The sequence below is a fragment of the Protopterus annectens genome, chromosome 11.part0 (genome assembly GCF_019279795.1).
Source record: "Protopterus annectens isolate FY-2018-M chromosome 11.part0, PAN1.0, whole genome shotgun sequence".
Lineage (NCBI taxonomy): Eukaryota > Metazoa > Chordata > Ceratodontiformes > Protopteridae > Protopterus > Protopterus annectens.
The window spans coordinates 1206125520-1206145860 of NC_056745.1; the positions used below are offsets into that span (position 1 = coordinate 1206125520).

Below are 20341 nucleotides of genomic sequence, written 5' to 3' on the forward strand. Positions count from 1 at the left end.
CAAATTCTACTAGTAAGAACTCTACAGTAACATTTCTAGTGTTTGAAAGTTTAGCTGCACAAGTACTTACCACAAAACTAGATCAATGATAACATCTCAGTAGGTATACAGTACCACCATTCTATGACAATGTGCAAAAATATTCTTCTTCAGCATTGGGACATGGTCCCCAAAACATGCTGCCATTGTGCCAATATAGGCATGTTCACAAAAAGGGGATGGAGGCTGCTCCTCTCCTCAGTTCCTTACTAGTGGAGGACTACAGGTATCAATGATTAAAAGATACAAGGATAAAGCACAACTGTTACACGTTTGTCATAATGGCACATGTTCAAGTAGATTCATTGTTGCAATATTAACTACTGGGATTCCCATACACAGGAACCTGAAGGCCATCCCAAATACCAATCCTGACATTAGGGAAGTGTTATAAAGGGTAGTTGGTCGTCATCATCTTCAGGTCTTTCATGCTCCAGACTCAGATCATAGTTGCCCATGGTCCAGGGCACAACCAGCCCAGTATCAAAAGGTTGTAAAAGGCTCATCAGGAGAAGAACTTCTACAGGGATTGGTGGAAAGGTGAACAGAGTATATATTAGTCAAGAAAGAGAGAGGGAGTAGAGGGGAGGGAACTGGGACTGCAACAGTGATCCTACTCAAATATCTACAATTAAAAGTTCCTAACACAGATGTCCTGTGTTCTTTGCAGTTCACTGATGCAGTAATGACTCTCTGGATGACTCACACAGCTAGCTAAGAATGGGTGGTTAATTTAACATAGGAGCAGGGGACACCAAGCCTAGCAAGATGGCTAAGGGAAACCCTGTCCTGGTCCTGGACATGCTTCCTACATTAAAATGCTTGGTAAAGGTGTGGACAGATGACTGGATTGCACTTCCATCACAGCCTGCATGGAGATCCCCCCCCTTTTCAGATAGGCCACAGTAGCAGCCATGGCCCTAGTAGAGTGCACCCTAAAAGAAACAGGGGTTTGTTTCCCATGGTGAGTGCAACAGAAAGCAATGTAATTTGCAGTCCCCTTGGATACAATTTGTCTGTTGACAGGTCTTCCATCCCTCTTGCAAAAGCAATAAACAGCTGGTCTGAATACATAATTAAGATGTATCCAGAAAAAAACATCTGCCAGTGCACATCAATGGTATGTAGCACTTTTTTCCCCTAATGGACTGGAGGGAAAGTACAGTTGTTTGAAACTTACCATGCCAGAAGATGTCTGAATGATCACTACTGCAGAAGTCATAGCTATACGGGTTATATCCTGCCAAGGATATAATAGCCGGCTGGCTTCCAAAGCTTCAGGACACCTTCTGAATGCCCAAACTGTCAGGCACCTCGAGCTGAAGTGACTAAAAGAAAAGTTTGGGTGCCAAGCCCTTTTGAGCATCCCTGCCAACAGAGACGAGGAGGCTTAGCTCTAAAAAGACAATTCTAGGAACAACAAGAAATAAATGTCCACACCCTGGCATAAAAAACACACACCAAAAAAACAAGAGGGATGGAAGGTGAGAGCAGCTACTGCAGCAGTATGTAGTAAGTTTACTTACACAACTGTACTATGTACATCACATTGACCACTGCTGCTGTACCCTTAGCTATATGGGTAGATTACTCTAGCTTATTAAATTTGGGAAGTGGAACGGAAAAAGTCCCAGGAGCCCCTGGAGAATGGTCCTAGCAAAGCCTGACCTGGACCTAGAGAAGAAATCAAGCTTATAATGATTTGTAAAAGTATGTGCACAGGATCAAGCAGTAGTTTCTAGAATGCAACCTTTCCAAAAAAGCCATAGATTAAGTCAAGGCCCTGGTATAGTGGAATCTGACCTGGCCTGGAATAGTTTTGTTATGGTTAGAACAACAAAAGCTAATAGCCTTAGATAACCATTTGGAAATAGTCTGTTTTGACACAGGTTGTCCCTTCTTCTTAGATTAACAAGAAATGGGCAATTAATCTGAAATACTTAGTTCTGTCAAGATAGTATCTTGAGTTTTCTGCAGACATCCAATGTATGAAGTATCCATTCTCTAATTTTTAGGTTCAGGAAAGAAAATGGGGAGATGGATAGTTTTGCTTACAGTAAACTCAAAGACCACTTCAGGCAAAAAGGGCAGATTCTTAAAGAAACCTTCTCCCTTTGTAAAATGAAATAGTAATGACTCACCATAAAAGCTTACAATTCAGAAAGACTTCTTGCAGAGGTCAGATTAATCAGTAAAACTGTTTTCCATGTTAAGAACCTCAAGTCAACCAGGTTAGCTGGTTCACATGGATCAAGTCTTAACTTCTCTACCACAAAATTAAGATCCCAAAAGGGACCACCAATTTACTTGGAGGCCTCTTGTGCAGCCCCCTTTCAAAAACATTCTGACATGAGACTGCACTGAAAGAGGGCAAGCATGCTGAAATGGCTGCTAAATGAACCATAACAGAGAATTAAGAAAGGCCATAAGATAGTAACTCACACAAATATTGTAAAACAAGAGAACTTCTAGCCCTGAATGGGTGCTGGTTATGTTGTTGGCACAAACTAGCAAACCTTTTCCATTTGCTAATATATGATCGTCCAGTAGCAGGCTTTCTTGCATCCATTAGTATTTGCTGTACATCCTCAGTAAACATGTGTCTAAAAGGAATTAAAACCCTACCATCCAAGCAGCTAACTGAAGTTGATTGATGTTGGGGTGAACCAAACACCCCTATTAGTGTGTGAGTACATCCAGTCTGTGACTAAGCTTGTGCTAATTGCCTCTGGCCACTTCCAAAAGAAGGCAGACCCACAGTTGCTTGGGCTACAAGGGAGTCACCACAATGATCTTGGTGGACTACTTCTATATATTCAGAAGTACCCTGGATATTAGTGGAAAGGGTAGAAAAACATACTGGAACATTCTTGTCCAAGGGGGAAAAAGGCAACTGTCTTCCAGGCCTTCTTGCAAAGAGTCCTGGAACATAATCTCGTCAGTTGATTTTTCAGACAGGAGACAAAGAGGTCTACTTGAGGAACTCCCCAAAGATGGATCAAATAATGGAAAACCCCTGATCTAGATTCCATTTGCAAGGATCTGCCCCTGCCCTGCTCAGCATGTATGCCACATAGTTTTGCTCTAATGGAACGTAAGATGCCTGTAGAGTGAAATTGTGCTGTGAAGCTACATCCCAACCTAACATGGCTAGTCTGCAAAGGGGATATGGCCTGGTTCACTCCTGCTTGTTGATATACCACATGACTGTGGTATTATATGTAACAACTTGAAGTGGTCCTGGGGAGCAAAGATGATGCAGAAAGTTGACTGCCTTGATCAGGTAAGCATCTCTGATATTTATTTGCTTGCATATGCCCTTGGTGTCTCACACATCCTGCATTTTTATTCTTCCTGAAACTACTCCCCAAGCAAATTATGAGGCACCTATGCTGAAGTGACTGACTGCTTTGGAACTGGGAGGGAGAAGGGGAGACCTGGATTTAGGGATATCTGTTCTCGCCACCAAATGATTTCTCTTCTGACAAACCCCAGCACTGGGATTTAAAAAGACAAAGGGTGTTGATGCTGCGACCAAACAGAATTCAGATACCATCTTTCTCAACTGGAGTCTTGCCAGGGGTATCATGATGCCATGAGACTCAAAATCATGATTTGCGTGGAAAACCTTAAAAATGGATCAAGATATAGATCTATTTTTTTTTCCTGTGGAAGAAAAGCTCTTTGAACCAAGGTGTCAAGTTGGCATCGCAGGAACAGCTGTGTGAAGAAGTCAAGACAGACTTTTGAATGTTTTTTTAGAATCCCAGCTTGTGTAAGAGATCTCACTCCCAACAGATAGACTGCTGATACTTTGAAAAAGACTCTCCAAAGATGTCAGTCAGTTAAGCAAGGAAAATGTGGAAACTCTGTAGCCTGCAATGAGCTACAACTGGAGCTTGACACCTTATGAACACCTTTGGTGCAGTGGATAGTCCAAAAGGTACGGCAGAGAAAGTACAGTTGTGTCTCAGTTACCATAATTGTAGTTATTTGAGTAGATCAGTGCTGCAGTATTGATCCTAGGGTCTTCCTGCCATGCAGAAGCTCTCAACAGGCCCGATTTCCAGAGTATTTGCACATTCCCTAACAAACAGATGTCCAGATATCAATGTCTGGACAGCGGGGTAAAAAAAGAGCATCCATTGCTGCCAGCTTCAGGTGTTTCTAAGCAGTCTGATGCCCGAGGACAGCAGGACCTTCCCAATTGTTTGAATTTGAGTGAGAGGGAGAAAAATCATAAGAGGCAAAGAGGGGATGAAGGAGATAACAGGACTATCTACAGAGAATTCCTCTATCCCTTGCTCCAAGAAAGGGGCAAAACAGTGGTCATCAGACAGACAGGCTTGAGGGTGGGAGTATGTACTGCAGCACTGATCTACTCTAACGTCTACAATTATGTTAAGAATGACATAACTGTACCACAGTCTTCATCGTCAATGTTGCAGTACTGATTCTTGGGAGGACTTCCAAACGAGAGGGTGGGTGGTACATCATCTATATGATCCTAGGAAATAAAGTTTTGGAGGATGGCAGTAGGGAAACCTGCTCTAGCCCTGGAGACATTGCCTAAGTTACAGTGTTTTGTAAAGATGTGCACAGAGTTCCATGTGACTGCCTCTAGAATGACCTGGTTAAGGACTCCATTGAGGAAAGCAGTGATAGTTGCCCTATGCCTGGTGGAGTGGGTTTTAATATGCCCAGGCAGAATTTTTCCATGGTGAATCAACTGGAAATAAGTTTGTATGGAGGCAAGCCTGCTGTGTTTACCCCCTGTGAAAGCCACCAGTAATTGCTCTGCTCTACTAAGGGTTTTTTTTCCTGAACACAGAGTAAATGATTTGCCTGTGCACATCCAGGGAATGAAGGACTTGCTCTACCTTGCTCAGTGGATTAGGGAAGAAGACTGGCAGGTGGACTGTCTGGTTTAGGGTAAGTTCGGATACCATCTTGGGCATAAATTATGGGTTTGTTCTACAGGTTACCCTATCCCTGTGAAAGACAGTGAAAGGCTCTTTACACATGAAGGCTTGTAGCTCTGAGACCCTCCTTGCTGATGTGGCAACTGTCAGGAAAGTGATCTTCCAAGATAACATCTTCAGAGTGGCAAGATCAAAGTGGGTAAAGTGAGCTTCTCTAGCATGTAATTCACATTCCAGGCAGGAACAGGGCTCTTTCTGGATGGTCTCAAGTTAATTACACCTTTTAGGAAAACCTTCATGTGGGTGTGTAACAGGACAGGTGGAGCACTGTGCATGGTAGCTGAGATGGCAGATGGATGTACCTTAATACTGGAGTAGAAAAGGCCATGTTCTAAACAGGCTTGAAAGGTATTCCGAGACTGATTTGATGTTTTCCTGAGAAGGGTTGATGTTCTTGCTATAACACAAGATGGAAAATCTCCATTTTACCAGGTATGATTTTCTGGTACTTGGTTTCCTTGCCTCCTTTTGAATAGAAAGCACACTGGCAGGACAGAAAGCATTCCTTGGTGTCAAAACCCAGTCCTCCAGGGTGTTAACCGTAGTGCGCCTAGGTGAGGATGGAATACAGATATTTTCCCTTGGCTACGCAGATTGACTTCCAGTGGTAGAATGCAGAATCTCCCCTTGCTGAGAGTCAGGAGAAGGGAGAACCAGTGTTGCCTTGGCCAGAATGGGGCCTGTAAGATCATGTTGGGTCTGACTTCCCTAACTTTTATCAGCAGCCTGGGGATCAAAGACAAGGGCAGGAATGCATACTGGAACAAATATGTCCACGAGGAAGAGAATGTCTCTGTTGTCCAAGTCTCTACATCTCAAACCCTGGAGTAGAACTTCTGTAACTGTCTGTTCTGGTGAGAGGCAAATGATTCTACTGATGGGACCCCCCCCCCCCACTGCAGGGCTACATCCAGGAATACGTCTCTCTTCAGCATCCATTCTCTGGTGTCTACAAGATCCCTGCTTAGGGGATCTGCCATGGTTTTGCTCTGACCCAGAATATAAGCTGCTATGAGAGTTAGCCCTAGCTCTTGAGCCAGCATCCAAATCTTCCTCATGAAGCTGCTCAAAGTGTAGGACAGGCTAAACCTTTGCTTGTCTATGTACTGCATCACTGTGGTTTTGTCTGTCCAAATCTGCAAGGTCCTTGGGTTCAAATTCTGCTGGAACGCCTTTATGGCTAGGTAGACTGCTGGTAGCTCCTCCTGATTTATATGCAGTTTTCTCTGCTGTGAGGTTCCCTAAAAATGCAGGGCATCTGGACACAAGTGGGAACCCTAAGCAATGTCTGAACTGTTGATCGTGATGATCTTGTCTGCTTCTGGTAAAGAGCAATTTGCCCACTAGGTTCTGCAATATGGTGTTCTTCTACCATAGGAGCTCCTTCTTCAACCACAGAAGAGGAGGTAATAAGATATCCAGGGATTGGGAATGCTGTTCCCAAACATTTTTAGGAACCACTGAAGTTTTTCTCATTTGTAACTTTGTAAGTGGATCATGACAATCTAGGATTCCATGTAATGCAGAATCTTCAGAAATTCCCTTGCTGAGATATGTTGTTTTGAAAACAGGCTGGTTAGGTAATTTGTCAGGAAAGATATTTTGGCTTGGGAAGGGAAGGCTTTAATTTGGGTAAAATCTACAAGAGCTCCCAAAAAGAGTATTCGTGTTTGAGGAAGTGTTTGTGATGTCTGAAGATTTAAGGTGAGACCTTCTTTCTGAAAGCAGTGTATAGTTATCTGCAAGGAGTCTATGTTCTCTGTTGTGGATTTTCCCTGAATGAGACTGTCATCTAAGTAGGGGTAAATATCAAATCCAGAGTTTTGCAATGTGCTATCAGAGGAGCACAGGGGCTAAGCATTTTGTGAAAACACTGGGAGCATGGACAGCTTAAATGGTAAAGCACATAAATGTTAAGCATTTTCTGTGACTGTCTACTAATGGAACATGGCAATAACTGTCTTTTAGGTCTAGAGTGACCAAGAAGGCATCTGAAATATCATGGGGAGTAAGTTTTGTAAAGTAAGCATTTTGAACTTTGGGATACTGAGAAACGTATTTAGTTTTGAAAGGTCCAAGATGGGCCACCAGAAGCCCTCCTTTCTTGGGACTAGAAAGATATACGAGTAGAAGCATCTTCCCTCCAGACATGGAGGAACAAGTAGAATGGATCCTTGGTATAGCAGTCCCCCAAGATAAGGTAGTAAGAGACTTACCTGTTCATTTTGGTGGTTTTGGAATGCTCAAGAAAGTGGGATTTCTCCGAACTGGATGTAGTACCTCCTTTTTATGACATTGAGGACCCACTGGTAATTGGTGATGCTGTTCCACTGATTTAGGAAGAAGGTTAGTTTTCCCTCCAGGCGTATGTAGGGGAGGGTTCATACAGGATATGTGAGGCTGGGGTTAAATACAGCGACAGTTGGCCTCTGTGCTGGGTGGGCTCTTTGGAGATCCTTGTTCTGAGTGACTGCTCAGTTTGTCCCCTCCTCTCTTGCCATGAGAAGGCCTCCCCTAGTCTTGTCTAGAGGGGAAAGACCAAGGTTTTGAGGGGTAATTCCTACTGTACCTTGTTGCTGGGGACACACAAAATTCCTTCACAGTTTTTATTTGCTTTACTGTCTTATCCAGCTACTCAAAAATCTGTTTAGTTAGAGGTCTGAAAAGGAATTCTTAGTCTACTGGAGCATCCAGTAGTTTAGCCTTGACCTGATCTGAAAGGGGCAGGTTCTTGAGCCATGCATCTCTGCGGATGACAGATCCTGTGGCACTTGTTCTGCACGATGCATCTAAGATGTCCTGTGGAGCCTGCTCTGCACGATGCATTTAAGGGAGTGTCTGGAGACTTGCAAAGCTTCTCTTGCTGTTTTAATTTCCTTTGATAAGGTTCTTTCTCCAACAAAGTGGACTAGGATATTATCCTGGAGGGATTCAAGGTACTTTAGCATATGGAACTGGCAATTTAATGTTCTCATTGCATGGATGGCAGAGGTATAAACTTTTTTTCCCTAAATCTGTCTCAGTCTACTTTCCCTATCATCAGGTATGGAATGTCTACGTGGTCCCTTAGGTCACCCCTTTTGTGGATTTACTAAAAACTACGCAGGGGGTCATCCTTGGGATTTTTGTAAAGGGGCATGTAAGATTCAAGCACACTGAAAAACATGTCTGGTTTTCCAGCAGCAGGTGGTAAAGGATCAGGATGTAAAGCAATGTCTTCAAAGACATCATACAGTACTGTGTGTACAGGAAGGATAGTTAGTGCCCTGGGAGAAGGCAAACTTAGCAGTTCCTTGTAATGGTTCTTAGCTTGTAAGAACGGTTTGCTTTCCCAACTGAAAGCATCCTTCATTTTACGAAGGGCACCTGCAAAAGAAAGGTCCTCAGGGGCTGAAGGCAAATGTGAAGACAAAAAAGTAGAATGCTTTAGTTTAGGTATCCATTTAGAAGAGATGATTTGTGGTTGTGGTCACCCAACCTCGACTTTAGTTATGGTTTCAATAGCAGAGGTAGACACGGTGGTCCCCAAGACCCACAACTTGAATGTCGGAAGCTGAGACCTGCTCAGACACCTCAGACCCGACTAACATCTGTGTTGTGGTAACATTGCTAGGTAGGGTGGAAACTATGGCAGCCTCCTGAGGGGTAGTGCCAGAGGGTTCGGGCCTGAGAGTTGCTGGACCAAGGGCTGTAAGGGCACTTTAACTGGGTCTTTGCTTGCCATGGGGACTATACCTGCAGCTTTCTCGTAAATGTCAGACTCCTTGATCTTTTCATCTTTCTGTTTCTTCGGAATGATGCTAGCAGAAGATAGTATTCATGAAGACCCGGCAGTAGCAGAGGGTTAGGATGCCACTGGCAAAACAGAAGACTAGGACTTCATATGGGCAGCTAATATCTTGGCACTACATCTGAGTGTTTTCCCACGGGATTTTGCACATTCAGGAAAATTATAGACATCATGATGAGGCCCCAAGCAGAGCAGACAAAACAAGTGAAAATCTTAATGTGGGATTTGCTTCCCATACTTCAAGCAATTGCTGACCTTATTAAACATTAAATTAATAGAGGAAAATCTCCAACGGTGTACTTACCTGACTGGAAGGAGGACACACATTGGAAAGGTGAAATGACCAATGGACTGTGAGAGTTTTGAACACAAGTGAAGTGTATCAGACTGCACAACTAGAAAGAACTGAAGATGGATGGAGACTCTTCTTATAGCCCGATATCCAGGTGTTGGACTTTGGACATCAGTCTGTGAGGGATGACGCAGTAGCAGAGGGTTAGGATGCCACTGACAAAACAGAAGACTAGGACTTCATATGGGCAGCTAATATCTTGGCACTACATCTGAGTGTTTTCCCACGGGATTTTGCACATTCAGGAAAATTATAGACATCATGATGAGGCCCCAAGCAGAGCAGACAAAACAAGTGAAAATCTTAATGTGGGATTTGCTTCCCATACTTCAAGCAATTGCTGACCTTATTAAACATTAAATTAATAGAGGAAAATCTCCAACGGTGTACTTACCTGACTGGAAGGAGGACACACATTGGAAAGGTGAAATGACCAATGGACTGTGAGAGTTTTGAACACAAGTGAAGTGTATCAGACTGCACAACTAGAAAGAACTGAAGATGGATGGAGACTCTTCTTATAGCCCGATATCCAGGTGTTGGACTTTGGACATCAGTCTGTGAGGGATGACGCAAAGAATCTGAAAATCGGGCCAGAAACTGGGTTCTGCATGGCAGGAAGAACCAAGAATCAGTACGGAAAAACTGACTACAAGAACATCTGCTAATGAGATCCAGAATCACAAAACTTTAAGAAATGCCTGAGGTCTGGACGAATAGGGATGTGATGATAAGCATCTTTTAAGTCTAGTGTTACCAGAAAACTTGAAAGAGGAAGAAAAGGTAGCAGTTTGCGAAGTAACATTATTTTGAATTTGGGCATTATCACAAACAGGTTTAGGAAAGAAAGATCCAGAATTGGTTTCCAAGCATTTTCTTTCTCGTTGGTACTACAAACATCCTTGAATAAAAACCCTTCCCCACCTGGGAAGAAGAAACTGATTCTATCAGTCCTTACAACAGTATGTGATGAAGAACAGTGGGAAACAAAAACAGTCTGACCTGGAGGATGAGAAATTACCCCCTGGAAAGGAGGAACTTCCTCCCACTGTCATCTGTAACCTTTGATACATGATCTTCAGAACCCATATGTCTGAAACTATCTGTTGCCAAAAAGAAAAGTGGAGATTTACAACTTCAGGAAGAAGAAAAAGGGAATAGAATTGGAGGGGGTCACAACATCTCAAATAGTCACACTTGTTGGACTGCCCTTTGTTTTGGCAGGTTTGAGGCTTCTTTTTGCAACCCCCTTGCCATTTCTTTTACAATTTCTGTTTAAATAGTCTCAACAAAATACAGGTAATCAGCTTTTTGCCAGAAGTAGATGAAGAATTAGAGAATCTCACAGAAAATTTGGAAAAGGAGGGTTGAAAAATCTTGATTCCCTGGATCAACTTACCCCTTTTATCACACTTTTTGAACTCCTCAGCAGCAGAGGGGCTAAAAAGGTGCAGTTATGCAACATCCTACCATAACAGAAGATGTCCTTCTCCTCACTGTTGCAGTACTCATTATAATAGGATCCCTATCAAAGGCAGCCCAACATCCAGCCAGTATACCAAAGCCCTTAGGTTGTTTTAAGGTACACAGTATGGTACACGTATGCACCTCGCGTAGTGTAGAGCATAAAAGTGACATCCAGATGTACCATCCTCAGAAATGAGAGCCCCAGTAGGACTGCCAGTCCAAGGAGAAATGAGAGGATCAGTAGACCAGAGAAGAAAAGGACCAGAGGGAGGAGGGAGTGAATATTGAAAAGAGAAAGACATCTACCATTATAGGATGATCTTACACAACTGTACTATGTCCTTCCATTTCACTGTTGCAGTAGTCATTACAACAGGGACAGTGGCAAAGCTCAGGAGGAAGGACCAGCAGAGTTCTATAGGAACCCATGAAGGATGGCCCTAGCAAAACCAGCTCTAGAAATTCCATCTAACTTGTAATGCTTTGTAAAGTCCAGGTAGCTGCCTCAACAATATAGTTAGTATCCGAACCATTGAAAAAAGCAGCAGAACAAGCCACAGCTCTAGTAGAATGGGCCTTAGCAGAAGAAGGAAGGCCGTTACCATTTACGGAATAACAAAAAGAAATGGCTTTAGAAATCCAAGAACAAATAGTTTGCTTGGAAACAGCCAATCCTAAAGACCTAGGATGAAAGGAAACAAAGAGCTTATAAGATTTATGAAAAGTCTCAAGTCTTATCAAAATAAAATCTGAGTTTTCTATGCACATTTTTTTTAAATTTTATTTCTTTAACATTTGTTAACCGGGAAAGTCCGACTTGGAACAAAGCCAATTTCCAGCGGAGGCCCAGGGAGAAATGCTCCAGATGCATAACTTTGTAATGTAGGAGGAAACCTTAACACCCAGATGAAACCCACACGACCGCACGGAGGACATGCAGACTCCACACAGAAGGCACCCTAGCCAAGAATCAAACAGAAGAACCTCTTGCTGTAAGACAACACCGGTACCACTGCGCCGTCCAAAATATACATCTTCAATATGTAAAGTTCTTTCCAATAGTGAGAATCAAACCTTGCTCCTTGTGGTTGAAAGGCATACACCTTAACCACTGTACCACTTGACCTTTCAGGTAAACACACATCCAATGTGTGCAGTACTTTCTCACTCAAAGACTGTGGAGAAGGGAAAAAAGTGGGCAAATGAACAGACTGATAAAGAGACAACTTATTCACAACTTTGGGCATAAAAGAAGGATTAATATGAAGGGACAACCTGTCCTTATGGAATACTAAAAAAGGAGGGCAAACTATAACGGCTTGAAGCTCAGACACCTGTCTGGCAGAAGTAAGGGCTAACAAAAGTACAGTCTTCTAAGAAAAATGCTGTAGGGAAGCTAAAGGAGCCTGGGTCAATTTTTCTAAAACAAAATTAAGATCCCAGGGAGGAGGAACAGGCTTTCTAGGAGGCCTAATATGAAGGATGCCTTTAAGAAAAGCTTTAGCTTCAAATCTAGAAGCTAAAGGAGGTGATAAAAACAGACAAGCAGAGATAGCTGATAAGTGGGCCTTTACAGAAGAATAAGCCAACCCAGCATTGAGCAGTTCACATAGATAACAGAGAACTAAAGGAACATCCACAAAAAGTGGATCCAGGTTACGAGAAAGACACCAAATAGAAAACCTCTTCCATTTGAATAAGTAGGATTTCCTAGTAGTGGGTCTCCTGGCCTCCTGCAGAACCCTAACCCCATCCTCAGAAAATAAAGTGTCTATGTGGAATCAAAATCCTATTGCCCACAGTGTCAGTTGAAGAGCACACTGGTTGGGATGGATGAGAGATCCCTTGTCTTGTGTGAGTAAGTCCACCCTGTGAGGTAAATTGTGATGACTGCCCTTGGCTAAATGCAGAAGAAGAGGCAATCAATGCTGCCTCAGCCAAAAGGGAGTCAACTACAAGATTTTGGAAGCATCCTGTTGTATTCTGAACATGACTTTTGGAATGAGGGGAAGGGAAGGAAAGACAAAGAAACTTCCCCTTCCAAGAAAAAGAGAGGAAGCTGTCTGTTACGAGGGAAGGCAAAAAGATCCATTTGAGGAGTACCCCACTGGTGGACAATGTCCAGAAACACATCGCTGTGAAGCATCCATTCCTGGGATTCCGTTATGGACCAGCTCACAGAGTCTGCTACAATGTTTTGACCTGAAGGAAGGTGGACTGCCTAAAGTGTCTCTTGAAACTGGATAGATAGCTAGTTCCCATACTAGGAGTGCCAACCAGCAAAGAAGATAAGACCTTGTCCCCTTCGTTTGGTATTGTCTGCAAACACCACGACAGGTCCTAAGTTGAAAAAAGGATGATAGGTCTGATGTGCCAGCAAAAAGAGATCTCATCTCCTTGACGTTGATGTGATCTTTCTGTTGATGAGGCAACCAGACTCCCTGCACCTTTAGGGAGCCAAAAGCTACACCCCATCCGACTTCTGAAGTATCCATGAATGGCTCCTGAGGGGGGAAGAGGTGTATGAACAGGGAGCCCTGGATTGACAGTCAACTGCTGAATCCAATAATGAAGCTCCTGAGAGGGAAGAGGTGTATGAATAGGGGACTCTGGATTGACAGTCAACTGTTGAATCCAACAATGAAGTTCCTGCTTGAGACATGGAAGAAGAGGAACTAAAAATTTGAGGGGATGAGAATGCTGAAGCCAAACTGGCTTTAGAAACCAGTGAAGTTTTCTCACGTGCAATTTGGCAAAAGGGAGCATAGGAAAGGTGGAAGCCATGAACCTCACAGCTCTCAGAAATTCCCTTGCTGTGACTGAGGTCAGAAGAAGAACGGGTTGAAAAAAGGAAATGATTTAGGGCCTTGGAAACAGGCAGGGATGCCAGCACAAGAACAGTCTGGATCCTACACTCCAGAAAGAAATGATCCTGAGAAGGAGCCGAAAGGACTTTTTGACATTTACTGTGAATCCCAAGCTCTGCAGAAGTGAGACTGCAAAATGATTTTGCAACAAAATCTCTGGAGAAGATGTCTGAAACAGGAGGTCTTCCAAGTAGGGAAAGACTTGGATCCCCGTTAGACTGTAAAAAACAAATCACAGGAGAGAGGCATTTGGTAGTAGAAAGGCCAAAAGGCAAAGTGCAAAACTGAAAATGCCAGGAAATAAGCGAGAAGTGTAAAAACTTCCTGAAAAAGAGTGAACTGGGATATGAAGATAAGCATCCTTGAGGTCCAGAGACACCAGATAAGCCTGTGGAAGCAGGAGAGGGAAATAAAAATGATGGGACAACATTTGAAAAGAGGGGACCTTCAGAAAAGTGTTTAGATGAGAGAGGTCCAGAAAGTACAGTTGTGTACACTTACCATAAATGTAGATTTTCAAGTATATTCACTGTTGCAGTCATCATATTTGGGTTATCCCTGCCAGAATAGCCCTCGGCCAGCCAGAATACCAGAGGCTTAGTATTTCTGCGTCGGTTGCTGTCGCTTCAGGACATACGTCAGGTCATCAGTAATATAAAGTAAGGCAGCCAACACTATTGCATCAGTTTTTCTTGCCCTAACTGTCAGGAGCCCCCAAATGGGAGCCAGGTTATGGTGGAAGAATCCCACCAGTAGAAAGTAAATACCAAAATGTTCCTTGTAAGGAGAGAGAGAGGGAAAGAAGAGGGAGATGGAGGGAGGGAAATAAGAAGTTATGTCTTACCATAACGATCCATGTGAATTGTTCATCTCGCCTTTGTTCTTACACACGGGTTCGGAGCCGATCCTCGGCTCCAAGTCGGCCACATCACCAGCTCCGCATCTTCGAGAAAGCTCGAGGCACAGTAATATCCCATGATCCTCAGGTGCTAACCCTCAGATCTTGTTTGCTATACCAGAAGAATCCCTTTTAGAACTGTGTCTAGAACACTTATAAACAGATACTACACAGTGTCTGGAACCCTACTGTCAAGTAGAGGAGAAAAGATGCCATTACTAATGCACAATAACATGCTAACCATATCTAGAAAAGGCTGAAAAGGAATTTAGTTCTCCCAGACCGCAGGACGGGGGATGGAGGGGGGGAATGTAAGAACAAAGGCGAGATGAATAATTCACATGGATTGTTATGGTAAACATAACTTCTTAATGTGAAATTGTTCAATCTCGCCGTTTGTTCTTACACACGGGTAGCGTCCCTAGCTCCTTTTTCCCGGGTGGCTCAAGGGAGAACATTCCTGAGTACAGTGGAACCAAACGTCGCCCTGTCCCTGGAGCTTTTGTCTAGCTTATAGTGGGCGATAAAAGTATGTGGTTTTGCCCAAGTTGCTGCTGCACAAATGGTATCTAAAGGCAAACGAGCGGTATGGGCTGAAGAGGTAGCAATCGCCCTTGTAGAATGAGCTCTGGGTTTGAAAGGGAGTTGCTGTTTCGATTCAGCATATACCAATTTTATGCAATCCGAGAGCCATTTGGATAAGGTAACCTTCGTTACTGCCTGTCCTTTTCTTTGGTCAGCATATGAGACAAATAGTTGATCTGACTTTCTGTACTCTTTTGTCCTATGTAAGTAAAATCTTAGTTGTCTGTGAACATCCAACTTGTGCAATGTGTATTCTAGCTTATTGGAATGATTTTTAAAGAAGGTAGGTAGTTCGATAGATTGATTGATGTTCTGAATCGAACAAACCTTTGGAAGGAAGGACAGATTGGTGTGCAAGGTTAATCTATCTGGATGAAAAATCATGTACGGGGGTCGGATAGATAGAGCCAGTAACTCTGAAACTCTCCTGGCGGAAGTGATGGCAACCAGAAAAAGTGTTTTCCACGAAAGAAATTTTAACGGAGTTGTGGCTGCTGGTTCAAATGGGGGCAACATGAGTTGTGACAGCATGAGATTAAGATTCCAAGGGGCTATTGGATTACGAAAAGGGGGACGGAGGTGAAAGGTACATTTCACGAAGGCTTTACAAAGCCTGTGGGACATAAGAGAACCATCTTCACGGCCAATATGAAAATTGGATATAGCGGCCAGTTGAACCCTTATAGTGGATGTTGATGCTCCTTCTTGAAAAAGAGTGGTAAGGAAATCTAGTATCTTGTGTACTGGAGCCCCGAATGGATCTATACCTTGTTTGGAGGCCCAGTGCGCAAAACGGTTCCATTTTCTGTTGTACAATTTCTTTGTAGATGGTTTGTGAGAAGATACTGCAGGGGATAGTAACTCCGACCTGGCTAAGATGGGAAGCGGAGCAGCCAAGCTGTCAGTTTGAGGGACTTGAGGAAGGTGTGAGGAACTCCCGACGAATGTGTCAACAGGTCTGGCTCCGGGTCCAGTATCCATGGTTCCTCCACTTGATGAGATTGAAGGAAGGGAAACCAGATTTGTCGAGGCCAGAATGGGGCTATCAGTATTATGGTCCTGTCCAGACGTTTGGCTTTCTGCAAAAACCTGGGAATTAGTGGAACAGGAGGAAAAGCGTAAAGGAGACCCGGGGGCCAATCGTATACCAGTGCGTCCCTGGGGACACCCCCTGGAGGGGGTAACAGGGCAAAGTAGCTTCTGCATTTGGCATTCAATGGGGATGCAAACAGGTCGCAGCAAGGCTGGCCCCATCTGCTGAAGATCTTTTCCGCCACTTGAGGTTTGAGGGACCACTCGTGAGGGAACAGGATGGCTCTGCTCAACCTGTCCGCGATTACGTTGGAAGTCCCCGGGATGTGCGTTGCTATCAGAAAGCGTCCAGTGGATTTTGCCCATTGCCAAATTCTGAGGGCCTCTCTGCATAACGGGTAAGATCTGGTTCCCCCTTGCTTGTTTATGTACCAGACCACGGACATGTTGTCTGTCTGAACTGTCACTGATTCCCGAGGTAAGGACTTGTGAAAGTGTTGCAATGCTAGAAACACTGCCCTCAGCTCTAGAACATTGATGTGCAGATTGTACTCCAAGTTGGACCATTGACCTTGGACTGTTTGTCCCTGAAAGAATCCCCCCCACCCTATCAGGGAAGCGTCCGTGGTTAGAGTTGCTACCGGACTGGGTAAGAAAAATGGTCGTCCTAGTGTTAGCTCTTGACTGTGTATCCACCACAAGAGATCCTTCTTGCAAGAATTCGTGATCAAGATTTCGTGAGACAGTGGAAGTTGTAGATACAACCACTGGGCGAATAGCATCCATTGAAGAATCCTCATGTGCATCCTGCCTAAAGGAACTACAAGAAGGGAGGCTGCCATCAAGCCTAGCACTCTTAATATTTGTCGTGCTGGGACTCTCTTGTTGTGAAGAAGGAGCGAAATTTGATGCCTGAGGTCTGATACTCTTGGTGGGGGGAGAGTAACTTGAGCCAGGGAAGTGTCTAGCTGTGCTCCTATAAATAAGATACGCTGTGACGGCGATAAGACAGATTTTCCAAAATTCAACATTATGCCTAGTGAAGAGCAAAGACTGATGGTGTAGTCCCTGGCTTGTAGAAGATGATACTCGGTGGTGGCGGACAGAAGCCAGTCGTCTAGATAAGGAAACACCCGGAATCCGTTTCGTCTCAAGTGAGACGCTACTACTGCCATGCATTTGGTGAACACCCTGGGGGCTGAGGTGAGACCAAAGGGCAGAGCGCGAAACTGGAAATGACTGGCTCCCAGCCGGAAGTGCAGGTGATCTCTGGACGCCCTGGCCATCTTGATATGGTAGTATGCATCTTTGAGATCTATAGAGCACATCCAGTCGACCTTCTGCAAAAAAGGGAGGATTGACTGAAGCGTGACCATCCAGAACTTTTCCTTTTTCACAAAGGTATTTAACTTGCTGAGGTCTAAAATTGGCCTCCAGTCCCCTGTTTTCTTTGGAACTAAAAAGAACCTTGAGTAAGTTCCGGATCCTATTTGGTCCGCTGGGACTGGTTGGATGACTGTTTTCGAGCAACCTTCCTATCTCTATGGTTGCTTGGTCTCGCAGACTGGGTGGTACGTCTGGGAGTTTTTTGGAGTTGGGTGGCATTTTTATGAAGGGGATGTTGTAGCCTCTGGTAACTATGCTTTTTACCCAGTAATCTGATGTAAGATTTAGCCAGGCCTCTGGGTGTAAAGCCAAGCGACCCCCAACTGCCTCCAGAGTAGGACAGCCGGGCCTGCACTCAGGAGTGCTGGAAGGGCTTTCCAGAGAAGGTCTCTCGGTCGCCCTGATTTTGCGGACCCCCTCTGCCAGCTGGGCGGCGTCTTCCATTTCTTCCCCCTCCTCTGCCTCTGGAGGGGGCGTCACTTTGGATGTGCTGAAAAGATCCCCGAGTCATTCGGAACCACATTTTTCCTCCTCGTTGCCCTTTAGGGGAGGGTCTAGATGGAACGGAAAAACGGACTCCTACGGCAGACAGAGTCTTCCCTTCTTGTTCACACCTCGTGAGAGTCTCCTTTACTTTGGGCCCAAACAAGGAGGCACCATCGAAGGGGGCGTTGGCAAAGGAAGACTTAAAGGTTTCCGCAAAAGAGCATAAGCGCAACCAGGATTGTCTTCTCAGGGTGATCACTGAAGCTGCCGCTCTACTCGACCCTTCGGCTGCGTATGAAATCAGCCTCATGGACGAGTTGACTATGGAATTTAGGGTGTTAAGTTGCGCTGTCACTTTCTTGGCGACAGCAGCATGTGTGTGTCCCTGGAGAGTATCTCCCAGTTCCTTAATGAGATCTCTCTGTAAACGCGTGAAATGCGTAAGGTAGTTGAGCGATCGGATGGAAAAAGTCGCCAAACTAAATATGCGCTTCCCATATCTGTCCATTGTCCTAGAATCCTTATTAGGAGGATGGACAGAGGAAGATGATTCAGACATCTCTTTCTTAGTGGCCGCCGCCACCACCATAGTATCTACGGGAACTCCTTTTGTAAGATAGGATTTATCTTGGGGAGCCGTCATGTATTTGTTTGGTTTACAAGGGACTGGTTCCACTGTATCAGGTGTTTCCCAAGCCCTCCGAGCTATTAGATCCATGAGATCGTCAAAGGGTGGAGTCACCCAGGAGGTAGAAGGTTGAGTCCCAAATGCCTTCAGTAAGACAGATTCATCCACAGAAGGGGTAAGGGTTTGCCAGTCCCCCCTTTGCTTCAGGATTTCCAAAATGTCTGCAAACGAGACATCCTCAGAGGTGGACCGTGGGGACCCTTCTGTTTCATCTAAATCGGTATCAGATGTGAGAGATTCCTGAGGGGAATCTATGTGCCTCCTCTTGCACAGTTGTTTCCTCGGAACATCCTCAGCGGGAGCTTCTGGGGATGCATCTGAGGAACCAGAGTCGCCCTGTGGGGACTTCTGAGGCATTGGGTCTCGACGCTTGGTAGGTACCGAAGGCACAGAAGCAGAACGCGGACCTTTTGGGAAAGGAGATGAAGATACCGATGAAGTATGTGTCTGATCAGACAAGACCTTCCTCATGATGTCAAAGGCACCGGTGCCCCGACCCGAAGATTCGACCCGATCTGAAGAAGGAGGTCATTTCTCCGGAATCGGAACCATGGGCTCGGACACTGAGGACGGATCCGAACTGATCTGAGCCGAGGCACCGAGGGGAAGAGTCGGAACCGATATCTCGGTTCGACTATCCCCCCAGGAAAGATCTTCGGCTCCGAGACTCTCTGGCTGGTTCCGAAGGAGTCGAGGTCAACGGAGCCGATAGCACTACTGGAGGCTACGGCACCGAGGGCTCTACAATCATCGGTTCTTCGACTCCTAACACCGATGACTCGACGGGTCTCGGAGGAGGAAGTGTTGAGGGAACTGGAATAGCTTCAAGTTTCGAAACCAGCTGGGACGAAACCTCGATTAATTTGGACAAAGCCGAGTTCTCCATAAGCTTCTGTACCACTCGGTCCACATCGGAGTCGGAAAGTGGCCTCGAAGAACGGGTCGAAGGGATCGAAGCCGTCACCGAGCGAAGGATAGCAGACGGTGGTACCTCTGATACCAGCTCCAAGACCTGAGCCTCGTGCAGAGATAAAGTCTCGACACCTGGCACCGAAGTCATAGGAGCCAGTGTCTGAATCTGAAAACAGGTGCTCGGAGCCGATGACTTGGGCTCCGACACTCTTGAAGACTTCGACCCCTTCGAAGACTTAGAAACCTGTTCAGCCTTGTCCAGGGCCTCCTGAAACTTGGGTTTAAGCAACCCTCTGTCAACCAACTTCCTGCGTCTTTCCAGCATGACCCTCCCACTAAAGGAATGACAGATGGAACAGTCTTCCTGCAAGTGGAGAGGGCCAAGACAGTAGACGCAGGATGAGTGAGATTTGGTCTTTTCTGACATTTTTAAAAGAAAGGGAAAAATCCAAGAAAAAGCACAGCACACTTAAGAAAAAATCCCTAGAATACAATTTAAATGTAATATATATATATATCTAAACTGTAAAACACACACACAGCACACTATGATATATATATATATATATATATATATATATATATACATATATACATATATATATATATATATATATATATATATATATATATGAAAAATAGAAAAAGTTAAAGGCAAAAAACTATTATCTTTTTTTTAAGTACTGTAAATTCTGACAGAAAAACGGCCTAAGGCCTTTACTAAGAATTTTAAAGTAACAAACTAACTAAACTAGTCTTAAACAACAACTATATAATAAAACTTATCAAACACTATAAAGAAAGAGTATAAATTGTAAAATTAGAAGTATATAAAGAAATATATAGTAAAAATTCTA

General features: G+C 44.3%; 1 protein-coding gene across 3 annotated transcripts in view; it reads right to left on the minus strand.

Annotated features, from left to right (window-relative positions):
- PPP6R2 (protein phosphatase 6 regulatory subunit 2) overlaps positions 1 to 20341 on the minus strand; it is a 4227669-nt gene that overhangs the window by 290458 nt on the left and 3916870 nt on the right. The gene's annotated exons all lie outside the window — the stretch shown is intronic.